We start from the raw sequence: 13,021 nt of genomic DNA, 5'->3' as shown, positions 1-13,021 counted from the left end.
CTTGCATTATCATCCAATCATTAGCCAGTATTCAAAGGTGTTTTTTAAAAACATATTTAACCTCTCAGCTGTAAGGTTTGGGCTACTTTAGTATTATTTTATGTTGGAATGTTGTAGGAGAATCCCGAGTATGTTAGAAGTAGTTTTCCTTGTTCCAATATATATATACACACACACACACATATACCTGTATGTTGTTCCGTATTTAGGACTGTACTCTAGAAGAAATAAATATTGTGAAATACTGTGAAAATGGAACATTCTGGATGTCTAAAAACAAGCATTTAAATTCTTTCTTAACACTATATTAAATTATCAGCTGGAAAGTTGGAACTGACTGTTTTGTTGTATATGAAGTACTATTTTTTTTAAAAAAAGATACATTGGTGGAAATTAGAATGCTTCTAAAAATGCATAACCACCAGAAATGATTATAAATTACATCCTTGGGTACTATACCAGACTATCCTGTGTTGTTCATTAATTTATTTCAGGGAGATGCGTTTTAGGGGGAAAAGTCAGCTGTGGAGCCATCATTATATTGTGAATAGTGTAGTGGTACAAGATGAAAACATATAGATCAGCTCAGGGATTTTTCTTTTTACCAGTTGTTTTTTTTAAAAGCTGTGTGGTTAATTGAAGAGGGAGAACTTATTTTGATTTAAATGCAAAAATGAAGTTATAATACCATCCCTGCCCCCCAAGACACAGTTGTGTGCAGTTTTGAAAATAAACACAGGAGTCATGTTTCTGTAGACAAGTCACACAGCAGTTAGCACTAGCATTCTTAATTTACAAATATGACAAAAACAAAGTCTTTATCAAATCTGGAAGTCTGCTGTGGTGTTGAAATATGTTCTACTAAAACTCTGTTAATTGTCATAAAGTATATGGAAGAATGGCTTTTCAGATGAAGGTTGTGGCCTCCACTAAGTAAAACTGCATTTTAGTACTATTGTTTCATGCCTGTGGGAACTAGGGACTGTTACTTCTGATACTTTTCAGTGTTATAAATTAGAATAGCAATGTATGTTAATTATTTGTTTAGGGTTTGTCTCTGGTTTTGTGTCAGCTTTTAAACTCTTTTGTGTATCAGTCAGAAAAGCCTTCCCTTCTCCCTTTACTTTTGTGCCTTCTCCCTTTTATCCCTGCTATTAACATGTCTCCAGTCACCAAAAATACATCTTCAAAAAGACCACTACAGAGCTAATATAAAGAGAGAGAGAGAGAGAGAGAGAGAGAGAGAGAGGCAACCAGAATGATCATGGAGTTGGAACAACTCCTCAGTAAGAAAAGGTTACAACTTGGGAATGGGGATTGGTTAGAAAAAAAGGGACATGATAGAGATATGGAGAAAATTGACAAATAAAACCACCACCACCCCGAACCGCCACTCTAGAAACAACAACTATCCAACAAACCTAGTTATGGGAGATTCAAGACAGATAAACAGATTTATGTATCTTCAAATGGAACATTGCTTAAATATGGAATTTGCTACCAAAAGATGTAGTGATAGGTTCTAATTTGGATGGTTCTAGGAAGGAATGAGACAGATGCATAGAGAGTAAGTGTATCAGTGCTATTAATCATGATGACTACATATTCCCTCCACTACTAGAGACATGCTGCCTCAGAATTACTAGAGAAAATGAATGGGAGTATGGTGTTGCATGGCCCTTGCTTATGGTTTTTCACAATGGAAACATACTACTGTGGTAGACAAGCCTTTGGTCTGATCCTTTGAGATAGTTCTTCCGTCCTTACATTTTGTTTAAGAATGTAATAGTCCCAGCCTCTGTGTAATGCTTTCCTAATTGCTTGCATCTCACATCGTTTTAAAATATAAATATTTTAAATATTAAAAAGCCAGGCCTTTCTTCATCGTTTTCAATGCTATTCAAGCAAAAATAATTTCTAGGGATAGTTTTTAGAGCTGTTAAAATAGTAGTGTTCATACCATGGATTATTTAAACATTTATAAAGATAAAAAATAACAAATGTTCAGTGCAATCATAACCATATTTACATGGAAACGTATCCCACAGATTAATTGGAAGTTACATCCAAGGTAAGTATGCTTAGGGATTGCAGGTCTTACAGAAATATCAAAACTCACATTTCCAAGATCAGGTTGAGTACATTTTTGGACAAGATGAAATTATGCATTGTCATTGTTGTATGCCTTCAAGTAATTATTGACTTATGGTAACCCTGAGGTGAACCTATCATAGGGTTTTCTTGACAGAATTTGTTCAGATGGGGTTTGAGGTTGATAGAGAGTGACTTGCCCAAGGTCACCAAATGGGTTTCTATGGCTGAGCTGGTATTTGAACCTGGTCTCCAGAGTTGCAGTCCAGTGCCCAAACCACTGCACCACACTGGCTCTCTGAAATTATGTCTACCATTCAAAAAAGATATACAGCAATATTCAGTGGGTGCTCCTTTTGTGCATGGCCCATTGAAATAATTGGAAATGGAACAAAATTGCAACTGTGCTGTTGATCACCTCCTGTTCATTGGAATAGGGTCTAGGTGGATCTAGTCCAGGAATATTTAAAAGACGTTCACAGTGAAATCATAGTGAAATCTAGTAGATCTGCCATGGTCATTGAACCTAAATCAAATGCCTTCAGTTGGAATGTTTTTCTTAATGTGGTTAAATGCTCACCATAGAGATTAGTTTATTGGCCTTTTTTGAAAAGCCACAACTTCCAAGACTGTATACAAACAAATATATTTCAAAGTCTCTAACCTTACCTTAGAGAACAGTGTGCACTGTCCATTCATTACAGTCGTGGGAATAGATGTACCAGTACAGAAGTATGTTCTTATATGACGTAGAAGACTATAAGAAGATTCTTCTTCAAGAAGAATGTTCTTATAGATTTATCTTGCTAGTTGGATGAAGAAGTTCTATATAAACCACAGCAATGCATTGGAACTTCCTAATCTGGAAGAACGCCCTGGATTTTTGTTTGCCAGTAGTGTATAATACCTTATATGATGCTGTGTAACACCTGCATATGGTGCTATATAACATGCCATAATATTTACTTTCATGTAGCAGTTGAACTGTTGGGAAATATTTAGACTTCTCCATTTAAGTATTTTGGAGGATGTCATCTTTTGAAGACAATTTCTATCTTTCTGAGGCATCCTTCTTAAAAAAAGAAAAATGTACCCATGCATTATTTCCAGCTTTAAAAGCAACCATGCTTGTTAACTGCTAAAGTAATTTGATTAATAACGATGGTTCTCCATGCAGTGAAAAGTTGCTGGAATTCCAAGTGACTAATGGGTGGCCTCTTTCTCAGAGTGAGCTAATTGAAATGCATTATGCTTACAACACACAAAATAAACATGTACTGCTAGAATTCGCAGAGGAGACCTAAGAAAGATTTTGTGATTAATTGATAAGGCGTTCTCGTGCAAACTCTTAAGACATCATTTTTAAAAAATATATATATATTATACACTACTGGCAAGGAATTTTAAAATATGTACTCAAGGAGGTAGACCTTTCTGTGCTGTTATATTTCAGAGGCAAACACAATTTAATCTACTGGAATTGTTCTGACATGTTCAGGACTGTGTGTATGTAAATTGTCTTGGAGCCTGGTGATTTTTTGGGTTGGGGGCTATTTATAGTGTTTAACTTGTACTGCTTATGTTTGGACCTAGAATATTAGCCTGAGGGCATTAAAAACAAATTGAACTTGTTAGGAAATTAGCAGTGTGAAACTTGACAATGCATACAAAATGCTGCAGGACCAACCTGGCAGCTTGTGCCTTGTTTGTTTTACAAATTCCAAGGAATTGTTTTGGGAAAATAGTCATATAGAATCCTACAGGTAAATGAATTAATAATCTGAGGGAATTTTGTCTTCTCAGTTTTATGCCCTTATTGAAATCATAGTAAGAGATAACAAGAAAAAGTCTGGAGAGCAGGGGAAATGGACGTAATCACTTTGTATTTTATGGCTGTTCCTATTTATGTCCATGAACAAATTATGATTATATTTTTTGGAATCTGTTTTTTTAAAATAGGAACCTTGTTTTATATAATGAAAATGTGTTTACAGCCTTCAGGTGCCTTAACTATTCCTATTCAGTACCATATATAAAGATGTTAGTTGTTCATATACCAAGTTAATTGATTTTTTTGTATTAAGAGATACAGTAGGTCTCCATTTTTAAGTCTACTTGATTTGAAGTGAGTTTCAAGGGGACATGGAAAGTCATGTTAGAGGTATCAGATATAATTTCCAGTTTAAAAGATTTTTAATTTTAAAAGTATTTAATTAAATATCAACAACAACAAAAGAGATACTGCTTTGAAAACAGAACTTGTAATTTCTGTGTCCAGAGTCTTTTTAATTTCTACTCATGTTTAATAGAAAAATGGGCTTATGTCTCTAGAAGATAAACAGATTGTTCTGCATGTGAATATCTTGAAAATATTGTTGACTTTTCCATTCTTCAGAAAGTGTCACCACAGCAGCCACACTCAGACTCTGAGGAAGAAGTCTCATTTCCCAGGGTAAACCTCATTTGAGTGTAGGCCACCATTTATTCATACTTGGGGCAAGGAAAAGAGGCCAGTCCCCTCCTCTGTGGTCAGGTATGCAAACACAGAATAACAGATTTGACAGGGGTTTGTCTGTTTCAAGCCCTGCTATTCTTTTATTTTAAACAGTGATTCACAACCCCCCCGCCCCCAATGCAGTGGTGGAGCACATCTTCAAGTTGGCTGTGATAAGATATTATCTTTAGACCAAGAAGTGTCAGTTTTTCAAAATTTAACATAAACCCCTGTCAGATTTGACCTTGATGATTGAACAGATGTGTTTTATTAAACAGCAGATATTGAGGTTCTTGTTTGGTGAAAACCTAACCAGAGTTTAAGCTTTGTTTTGTCCCTTTAATTGGTTTTGTACCCACATTAGACAATGCAGGGCTGAGCAAACCTTGGTGCAGTGCAGAGTGAATCATATGGTTGCTTTTGCATATGCACAATTTGTAACTGCATTCATGTTGACTATGCTTCTCCAGGGCTATTGAAAGTTGGCTGAGGTATGGTGGAGGAAATGTGTGATGGTAACTGGATGTATGTAAAGCAATCATATGTTTACTTCGGCATGTGTTTATCTGTACCAGTCTGTTCAGAGTGCATTCTCCACATGCCAGTGAGAGTCTGGTGACTTAGGATGGTGCAGTTCCCATAGTGTTATTCATCTCTTCCTCTGTAGAGATTGGCAATATTGGCAGATGAATAAAGCATGTTCACTTAACATGATTCTGAAGCTCAGGTTCTTATGCCTGCAAACTGACTCATGTAATTTTTTTTTCATGTATTGGATCTGAACTCATGTTAAAACAGTTTGGCACTGCTTTAACTGACATGGCTCCATACGGTGGAATCCTGGGATTTGCAGTTTGTTCTGGCGCTAGAGCTCTCTGACAGAGAAGGCTAAATAGTTCACAAAACTACAAATCCCATCATTCCATACCACTGAGCCATGGCAGTAAAGCAGTGTCAAACTGCATTAATTCTGCAGCCTGTGGTTACACACATTTAGTGTTCCTCTTATCAAAGTGTTTTTAAATAACAGACATTGGCCTGTTACAGACTGCCAAAATAAAGCTGCTTTGGGTCTCTTTGGAGGTATGCTATTTAAATGATGCATGGGTCCTATGAGTCCGGAGGTCGCGCCAAAGCCACACTCCATTCCTAAGCACTGGAGTGCAGCTTCGGTGCAGCTTCTGGATTCTTAGGACCCATGCATCATTTAAATAGCATACCTCCAAAGAGACCCGAAGCAGCTTTATTTTGGCAGTCTGTAACAGGCCATTGACTTTAGAAGATTCACCCCACAAGTTACCTAGGCTCAATATTTTCCTAAAGCTTTCTAGGCCAATTATGAATCATCTGAAAAGACTTAGTCAGAGTTGTTGTTTGTTTCCAAAGGAAAAACACCTTTAAACAATGTATCCAACAAATCTTTCCTTCTTGGCTTTCTGCTATTTCCAGGAAAATGTGCTATGTGCTAAACAAAGCTATGCCTCATCATGTTCAGTCATATGCAGTGATGTAACATAGTTAGAAACAACTTACCTTATTCTTGATCAGGGTATCAGTAGTGTTAGGCAATAGACTGAGTTTGTTAAGTATAGACTGCTGCAGATGTTTAAGACTAGTGACCTAATTTGTGGAGAGTATGGAGATTTTGAATGGAGACATGATCCCTAGGATGTGAAGTGTGATTTGTGGAGGGGTGATTAGCAGAGGAGTTTGAGATTGGCTTCAGACATTTATGGAGAAGTGCTGCTAGCCTTAATGTTAGGCAGTGGCAATTCTTGTAATACTGAACTTTGCTGTTTGACTGCTGGAACCTATTCAGTACTGCTGAAAAGGGCATTGGCTACTTAAAATTTTTGCTGAGAGTGATTTCTCTTTGTTTTCACAAGGTAGTATAAGCAAGTTCAGTTCTAAAGTAGAGGCTGTACAGTTCCACTCATCTGGTTCTTGAAAGTTCTGTTGCTTGTTGTTAAGCAATAGAGTGTGGGGGGGGGATCTAGTATGTCATCAGTAACTGTGGACTCCGGGTTCAAAACAGTGCTGCAATTGTGAGCATTCTGATGGCATGTTGCTAAGGGGTTGATGAGAGGGGTTTTTAAAAAAAAATGTTGAGCAGGTTGAAGAATGGTGTCAAACTGCTTTGAAATCATATCCTAATATCAATCAGCAGTTTTCTGGCCAATGACAGTATGTTGGTGGAACGTGCTATTAACCACAAGATATATTTTTCTGATTAGAATTTTTAAATCAGAGTCATACTATCCACTTCTCAGAATTCTGACATCCTTAGACCTGCCCCTCCTATAAAGCCGGTAACTCAATCTTGTGATATTTATTTGAATCAAGCCTCACTGAACTCAATGGGGATTATTCCCAAATAAGAGTATATAGCATTTCATGCTTTTCTGATGCATATTTACTTGTGGGTAAACTGGAGAGCCAGCATGGCATAGTGGTTTGAGTTTTGGGCTATGACTTTGGAGATGAGGGTTTGATTTCCCACTGGGCATGGTGTGACTCCTTGAGGCTTCCGAGAGCGTATCCATACTGAAGAATTAAAGCAGCTTGACACTACTTTAACTGCCATGACTTCTTCTACAGAATCCTAGGATTTGGAGTTTGCTGAGGTATTCAGCCTGGTCTGTCAAACATCTCTGGTACCTCACCAAACTACAGAACCCCAGAATTCAGTAGGATAAGCAGAGACATAGCCAGGATTTTGGGAAGGGGGTGGGGTCCAGACTAAGTGCCACCATTATAATGGGGCTTGGGTACAGTGGCGCGGCAGCACACACTGTTCATTTTATCTAATGGAAGGGGGGGGTCCGGACTCCAAGGACCCCCCCTTGGCTACGTCCCTGGGATAAGTCCTAACCAATAACGTGGTGTCAAACTACTTTGATAGTATGGCTACGGGGCAAGATAGGCAATACACTTTTTCTTTTTTTCAGTCCTGATGTCAGCATTCTGAGAATTGGAATGATCCATCATTTTTACTGTCCCTCTGATAAAACGTGTGATGAGGAAAATATATCTTGTGGTTAACAGTATGTTCCACCAAGATACTGTCATTGACCAGAAAAGTGCTGACTGATATTAGAAATATCTTGATGCAAAGCAAAACACCCACCTCTTCTGCCTCAAACCTAGAGAGATCCAGCTCCTTCTCCTGTAAATAAATTTCTCTCAGGAATACAGTACTATATTTTAATTATCATTTATGTTTAAAAACTGGCAAATAATAAAACCTGAAAGATTTTGAGCAAGCATGACATCCATTTGTTGTTATTCTTTTGTTGGGCGGAGGCACATTATTTTCAGAAATTGCCATTGTGAGTGGGCCATAGGTGGGGGGTAGAGGGAGGAGACTAATTCTCCCCTGTCCCCATCTGTCTTTCATGCTGTCTCCTGTCTTAGTGTCTCTTGCCTCTTCCTGGTGCCTCTTGTTTTCCTATGTAACGATGCTGTAATGAAGTAACTTGAAAGGCTACTTTCCTTTCAGAGTTAGGACAATATCACACTACGCTGTTTTAGCACTATTAACCCACTGCTAGGCCCGCCTCCTCTTTAGGAAGTGACAGTGAGAATTCTCAGCCAGAGCAAGGTGACCTGATGTCCTAATTGCAAAGGATGACAAGGCACTGCAAAATGTAGAATACTCAAGAAAAATGTAGGACATTACACAACAAAAGCTAAGAACAGTAATATAAATTCATGCTTCATAGTCATGCTCAAAATGGAGGGCATTTTGGAATTCCTCCTGGGAAAAATGCTGAAATGTAGGACATGTGCTGGAAAAGGAGGACACCTGGTCACCCTGGCCCAGGGAACTCTTAGGGCTCCCACAGGAGGGAGCCATAGCAGTTAAAGTAGAATAATAGCGCTATAAGAGCATAATGTAATCACATCCTTATTGTCAACCAAGCAAATAATAATATCTTCCTTCCTTAGCAAATCTTGAGGTTTGCTTCTGATGTTTGGGATGTACTTGTTAAGAACATGATTTGTGAGGTAAAATTCCAAATATGAACCTGAGTTCAGTCAGGAACATAGTGCTGTTTGTCTGTTAGCTTCCCCCCCCCCCCACCTGTAATATTATAGGAATAATAACACAGGGTTATCTTACAAGGTGGTTGTAAGGTTTAGATAAAATGTTTTGAAGAGACAGGAAAAATACTAATCCACACAGCATAATTATAGAACTTTGATACTACTTAGACTGCTATGGCTCCATCCTGTGGAATCCTGGGATTTGTACTTTCCTTCTGTACAGTGCTCCCGTGTCATACATGATTGCTTTTTACGCGGCTTTCAGCTTATGCTGAAAGCCCCGCACCATTTCCTGAATGGTACGCTGCAAGCACGAGCCCCATTATTCTCAGTGGGGCTCAAGCATAGGTGAAATATGCCTTACGCGGCAGGGTCTGGAACGGATCCCCACATAAGGGAAGGGACCACTGTATTTAGAATTCAGTGCATTCTTTTGAATTTCAGAATTAGAATTTTCCAACAGAAAATTTAAAATACCTCACAAATTGACAAATCCCAGGATTCCATAGGATGGAGCTATGGTAATTAAAGAGGTATCAAATATTTCTAGTTGAGCAGTGTGGATATACCCAATGAATGATATCTGACACTTCAAAGCCAGAGGCGTACATCAAGTTGCTAGCCCCTATTAGAGTAGATCCAATGAATGAGTGAGATTTATGTACCATATATACTTGACTATAAGTCGATCTCATGTATAAGTTGAGGGCAGGTTTTGGGGCCAAAATTATGGATTTTGATATGACCCATGGATAATTTGAGGGTAAAACTTAGCAACATGTAACAAAGGATGTAAAGGATGAAGCAAAGGAAATAAGAGTTAAACTATAGTATTTACATTGACCCATGGACAAGTTGACCTAGATTTTTTGAGTCAGTTTTTTGATTAAAATTTCTAGACTTATACATGGGTATATACATTAAGTGTTGAGTTACCACTCACATTAATTCAGTTGGGTCTATTCTAGCTGAGACTAGCAATTGGATATGCATTGCGCCCTTGCTTTATGCAGGGGATCTGTTCCGGACTTCCCACGTAAAGCAAATTACGCGTATGCTTGAGCCCCATTTAAATGAATTGGGCTGGTGCACGCAGTGGTGCGGTGGTGCATGCGCACACCATTAGTCCCTATGGGACGCACCTCCCCTTCCGGCTTTCAGCATATGCTGAAAGCTGTGTAAAGCACACCCACATATGACGCAGGCACGCTGTAGTCAAAATACTGTAGCACAACCTTCAATGTACCAGAGTCCATTTTGATTGATGCATACATCTGCTGAAATGGCTCTTGACTTATGCTGTAATACACTTATTGGCTTTAAGGTGCTAAAAATTTTTGAGACATTTGCTGCAACAAAATGACATGGCTACACCCTCTGGGATATGCAGATATTAATAATTCTGAAGCACAAAGAGTCACTCTCAGGAATGACATTTATGTGTTAAGGCAGAACCACATGTAATATATGTGTTTGATTCTGGTCAATGACCTCTAAAAATTAGATAATTAAAATATATTAAAAAATCTGAACAACTAGCTACATTTTAAACAGAATTTTACATTTCATTATGTTCACCATCAAAAACTACATTTTTAGATACATTCAAATTACATTTTAAAACACAGATGTGGTTTGGGGGAGGACTTCTCCTTTGTTATTTCTTAGAATCAGAAACACTCGGCATATCCAGTCAATGCCCTGAGATCAGGTCATGACAACCCCTATTTTTCATTTGCCTGCACCATCAGAAGGTCACAGTGGTTTGCACGGTCACCAATATAAGCCAAAGGAATTTGTTCCATCTTTTAACTTCAGTTTTTGTAATGGTATCTGAAACAAATTAAGTATAATGTAGCTCTAGCAGATGCCACAAAATCTCAATGGCAGCACAAGTAGTGGGTTCAGAAGCCAAGGTCTCAGCCTAGGGTTTCTTGAGTATCTATGCTTGCAACATTTTTGTGTGTGATCTCTTTTAAGAAGGTTTATAATGCAGATTTAGGTTTTGCAACTCATTTTGGGATTATGTCAACATTTCTACATATTTGAGGAGAGCAAATGGTTTGATTTCTTTCATGCTCTAGTCTAGCTCTTTAAGGCTGCATGCAAAAGGATTGCAGCAAAATGCTCATGTTGGCCCCATACAGACAGGCCAAAATAAAGCTGCTTCAAGGTATGCTGTTTAAATGATGCATGCACCCTAAGAGTCTGGAAGCCACGCCAAAGCCACAATCCAGTCCTAATGACTGGAGCACAGCTTTGGCGCAGCTTCTGGGTGCTTAAGATGTGTGTGTCATTTAAACAGCATACCTCCAAAGTGGCCCAAAGCAGCTTTATTTTGGCAGTCTGTATGGGGCCGTTGTCACTATGCTCCAGATGTTGCAGAGCAGCACTATATACTTAGTTTTCTTAGACAGTTCCCTATAATACTTCCAAAAGAACTGGTTAGACTGTGCAAGTAATGCAATCTGTGGTAATATTTAGGGGACAAAAATGAAGCTGTGTGTACATAAGAGAAGCTCTCACTCCATGTTTTCCACCGGTGTAGAATCCTCTTGGAAGTGGCTCTTGCATGGGCTTGTGCAATGGCTCATTCAGTTATCCCTGCAAATAGAAGGATCTAAGTTTGTAAGAGATGAATTTACCTCTGGTATCAGACACTTTTACAGCCATAGATTTTGATGTGACCCAGAAAAAACTGCTTCCCCTCTTCTCCCCCCCACCCAAAGTCTTTTTTTTTTCCAAAATGGAAAAACTGAAAATTGATTTTAGAAAACAACAATCTGGTTTTAGAATATTTTCATTTAGAATGATGAATAAAATATTTAAGTCAATTTGTTTCTATATTTACTCCTCAAAAGTACTTCTAAAAACAGGAAGACTTTTATGTAAAACAAAGTATAGTATCTGGCCATTGCATTGTCTTGGTATTTTCCCCAGTTCTTTTATGTAGGAATGAATGTTTTATGGCTGCTTGATAGTATGAACTAAAGAAGGTAAAAAATAACTGTGATTTATTAAAGTAGATAGTTTGGAATTATTATTATTATTATTATTATTATTATTATTATTATTATGCCTGTTCCCAATAAAATGGCAAAACCAAAATGATTCTTTATAGTTCAAGACATTGCAGCTCCATTTCTAACAAAAAATAAAAAAAATAATGAAAAAGGGAATGCAGTTTTTTACTATTATCTGAGAGAACTGTACTATTAATATACTAAATTTTATGCCAAACAAAATTTTATAAATTTATCACATTATGACTGGCTGACCAATCACAGGTGTGGGGGAGGCCCTTTTCTTATAGTTGTTGTGGAGGTAAGGTTCAGCTTCCCAGCCAGTCAACTTTGGGGGTATACAGACTGGGAGAAAGGGGCGGACAGAGGATCGTGTCCATGCCAACCAAATGGTGCGGCAATGATGCACTGGGAAAAAGGAATTGTGAAATGCAGCTCCTTTCTCCGCCACTGCTGAGGAGCCATAAGTGCCCTGGAGCAGCACTATGACGTCCCTCATGCACCGCGCTGTTTGAATGGGGTGCACAAGCCATGTCATTGTCGCACATGCCGTGTAAACAGTGCCGTGCCTAGATGGCACCCCGGCACGCAGTAGGGCTCGGGAGCATCTGGATGCTCTGCTCTCCTGAGCCCTACTTTCAGCCCCAGGCCAGTGCAAAGCGCCAGTCTATACTGGGCCTTCTTTACATAAAATGGTAGGGGCATCATCCTTTTCCTTTCCTTAGACAGCCAAACATCCTGGGACAATGCTAGTGAATTGGCTGCAGTATTTGAGACACTCTCCATTGGAACTCAGGTTATCATTCAAGCACATATACATTTTCTTATGTAGGCAGCCAGAACTGCTTTAATGAGTTATCCCAAGAAAGTTTCATCTTACACTATGCACTGCTATTAATGATTAAAGAGGAAGTTGTCTTTTTAACAAGTCTGAAGTGATAATTTTGTCCTTCAGTAGTGTGAAGTTTATATTTTCACACATTTCTCTTTGTGATGTGATGATGATATTCAGCTACATTTATAGCTTCAAGGGGTACTAGAAACTGGCTGCTGTATTTTCCCAGGTTTAGTGGAATTCCCTTTACATGGCATAGCCATGTAGAAAGATTTGCCAATAAGTAACTGATACATCAAGATGATAGTTTCCCAAAGGAAAAACGAAAACATGCACACACTCTATTAATTATACAGTGTAGGCCCTACTGGGATTAGCTGGGATTTCTTAAAGCCTAAAATTGTGAGATGTATGATAAAACTGTTAATCACAGCTGTAAAAGGAGTAAAAGGAAATTTCTAAATCTCCCAGTTGTGGAGAAAATCTAGAAAACATAATTTCAGAATGCCTCAAAAAGGTCCAAAAGCCAAA

General features: G+C 38.3%; 1 protein-coding gene across 1 annotated transcript in view; it reads left to right on the top strand.

Moving 5' to 3' along the window:
• The window catches only part of HMGA2 (high mobility group AT-hook 2), a 184,958-nt gene that overhangs the window by 3,421 nt on the left and 168,516 nt on the right, over positions 1-13,021 (top strand). The window lies entirely within an intron of this gene.

This window comes from Sceloporus occidentalis, unplaced genomic scaffold (assembly GCF_023333645.1).
Source record: "Sceloporus occidentalis isolate IW3139 unplaced genomic scaffold, rSceOcc1.0.p SCAF_5, whole genome shotgun sequence".
Taxonomy (NCBI): Eukaryota; Metazoa; Chordata; class Lepidosauria; order Squamata; family Phrynosomatidae; genus Sceloporus; species Sceloporus occidentalis.
This window is presented reverse-complemented; position numbering and strand designations above follow the sequence as displayed.